At 32.7% G+C, this 3,242-nt stretch overlaps 1 protein-coding gene across 1 annotated transcript in view; it reads left to right on the forward strand.

Annotated features, from left to right (window-relative positions):
* LOC106459552 (low-density lipoprotein receptor-related protein 2-like) overlaps positions 1–3,242 on the forward strand; it is a 248,405-nt gene that overhangs the window by 86,721 nt on the left and 158,442 nt on the right. The window lies entirely within an intron of this gene.

A 3,242-nucleotide genomic window follows, 5' to 3' on the forward strand; every position in this document is an offset into this window, starting at 1 on the left:
AATGTATAAAGGTGTCTTTTTTTCTGTCTGTAAATGTAGTAAATGATGTATATAATAATTACACTCAAGGGGGTCTTTTTGTATCACTAAAATTGATAAATGATGTATATGATTATTGTAACTAAGTTTGTCTTTTCCTGCCTGTAAACCCAGTAAATGATATATATATATATATATATATATATATATATAATTATTAATTTCAAAGTTGTTATTCTCTCAATAAACTCAGTAAATTATGTATATGATTATTATACTCAGGCTGGCCTTTTCTTGTCAGTAAACTATTAAAGGATTTTGAGAATTTGCTGAAGCAGTTTTTTTCATGGTCAGATCAATGAAATTATTAAAGGAATTCTACCTGAAACTCAAAATAACTGAAGCATTCTCCTAATGAAAGTTTACAATAAAAGAACAACAAAAAAGTTCATACATGTCTTAAAAAAAATGTAGAAGGATATTTTTCAAGTTTCGAGCGAACCTGGTTCAAAGAGCATTTATTATAATATGATGTTTTTTCAGGTAGATTTTTATAAATATAGAAAATTTAGGAGATTATCAGTGTTAAATATTAATGTTAAAGTTCATAAGTTCATAAAGTTTTAAAGGAACAAAAAGGAGCTTATTAGCCCATCAAGGATGTTCCTTCCAGCTCCCAACTATAACCACCCCTTACTACTCATGTATTCATCCAATCTTTTCTTCAACTCAATTATATTTTCTGCCTCCACCACCCTCAAAGGCAGCTCATTCCAAAAGCCAACCACCCTGTTTGAAAAGTAATACTTTCTAAACTGCAGATAACTCCTACGCTGCCAAAATTTGAATTTATGACCCCTTGTCCTATTGTTTTCACTGCTAAGCACAAAAATGTTTGATGGATCTATATTATCAATACCCTTAATAATCTTTAAAACCTCAAGCAAATCCCCTCTGACCCTTCTCCTCTCAAGAGAAAACAAGTTTAGACATTTTAGTCTCTCCTCATAGGACAATCCCACCGTCCCAGGTATCATCCTAGTGACTCTTCTCTTAATGTTCTCCAACAATTCAGTGTCCTTCTTGAGGAAGGGCACCCAAAACTGTACACAGTACTTTAAATGAGGCCTTACAAGTGATCTATATAGTAAATCAATAATATCCCTTGTCTTGTATTCAATATTTCTATAGATGTTACCCAAAATCCTATTAGCCCTATTACTAATTACAGTACACTATTTAAATGACTTAAGTAATTTTTTTATCACAACATCAAGAACTTTTTCTTCAACCACAGTATTTAATGTATTCCCATTTAAATTAACACTAATTTGAATTGTAAAAACCTACATGCATCAACTTCTGTTTTGGATAATTAAACATCATCTGCCACCTATTGGCCCAATGTATCAAATGATCTAAATCTTCCTATAAGTCTGCAGCATCTTTTATACAGTTAGCCACCCCAAAAATCTTAATATCATCAGCAAACTTCAAAATTTTGTTAGTCATTCCAGAGTCAATATCATTAATATAAATCACAAAGAGAAGAGGACCCAGCACAGAGCCCTGAGGCACACCACTTGTAACTATAATCCAGTCAGATCTAACTCCATTTATTACTACTCTCTGCTTTCTACTGTCCAACCAATTTTCTATCCAATTTAATAACATTTCCTCCACACCCAAATATTTAATTTTTGCAACAAGTCTTTTGTTAGTCACCTTATCAAATGCTTTCTGAAAATCAAGGCAAACCAAATCCACAGTATTTTCTTCATCAACGCTTGCAGTAACATCCTCAAAGAATGTCAGAGGATTTGTTAAACAAGAATTTCCCTTAGTGCAACCATACTGGATCTTTGACACTATATCAAACTGTTTTCAGTGACTGCAATGCATCTTTAATCACACTCTCCAAAACCTTTCCAACTACTGATGTAAGACTAACTGGCCTATAGTTGCCTGCACAATGTTTATCATCTCCTTTAAATATTGGACAAACATTAGCCAACTTCCTATCTTCTAATACTCTTCCACTACTCAATGATCTATGAAAAATATTAGCTAGCAGTTCACAAATAAAATATTTAAGTTTCTTTAAAACTAGGATAAAAGTTGTCTGGTCCAAGGGATTTATCAATTGTTTAGGTTTCCCAACTTTTCTCTTACAGTTTCAGAACATAAAATTATATCTTTTACATCAATATTTTTCCCATACATTAAGTGGTGTAGTTGAGGCATAATACTTGTATATTTCTTTGTAAAAACTGAAGAGAACATGTAATTTAATAAGTTTACTCATAATCTTCTGAGATCAGCTCCCCACCATAATTTTTAAAAGGCCCAATTCCCATCCTAATATTTTTCTTACCAATCATATACCTAAAGAATTCCTTATCGTTTGATTTAACTCTTACAGCCAACCCTCTTTCATATACAATTTGTGCCCTTTTCCTTTTTCACCAGCTCTCTTGATTTTCTATAGTCCTCCAAGTCATTATTATTTTCAGTAAGTTTAAATTTCCTGAATTTGTTATGTTTATCCCTAATATGATCTCTTAAACCTTTACTAAACCATACAACCTTACTCTGCTCCATTGTCTTTTTTTTATAGGGAATATGCATGTTCTGTATGCATATCAATTTTTCCCTAAATGCTTCCCACATCTGTTCAAGATCCCCTCCCAACACTTTAATCCAATCTACAGAAATCAGATCATGTCTCATTCCACCAAAATTGATTTTCCTGAGATTTAGAATCAGGGTACTATTCTATCTCAATATGACATGTTGTAAAATCTGAAACCCAATAGTGCAATGGTCGCTTGGACTTAAATGCTCACCAACCACAATCCTGTCTACAATATTCATACCAGATGCTAATAGTAAACCTAATATAGCTTCCTCTCTTGTAGGTTACATCACCAGTTGGTGTATAAAAGTATCCTGAATAATTTCCAAAAACCTATCCCCCCCACTGTCAGACTCGAAACTTTCTCAATCAATACCCCTGAAATTAAAATCTCCCATAATAACAACATCTTTTTCAGCTACTATTCTCATCTCATTATACAATTTCTAATTAACTTCCACATTCTGATCTGGTGGTCTATAACAAATCCCAATTACAATACTTCTCTCTTTATATCCACTAACACTAATCCAAACTTATTCAACCTCAGTGCTATTTTCTTTAATACGCTCTAACTCAACAGAATGCAATTCACTCCTCACACATAAAACTCCTCCTCCCCCTTTTT

The sequence above is a fragment of the Limulus polyphemus genome, unplaced genomic scaffold, assembly GCF_000517525.1.
Source record: "Limulus polyphemus unplaced genomic scaffold, Limulus_polyphemus-2.1.2 Scaffold626, whole genome shotgun sequence".
NCBI lineage: Eukaryota > Metazoa > Arthropoda > Merostomata > Xiphosura > Limulidae > Limulus > Limulus polyphemus.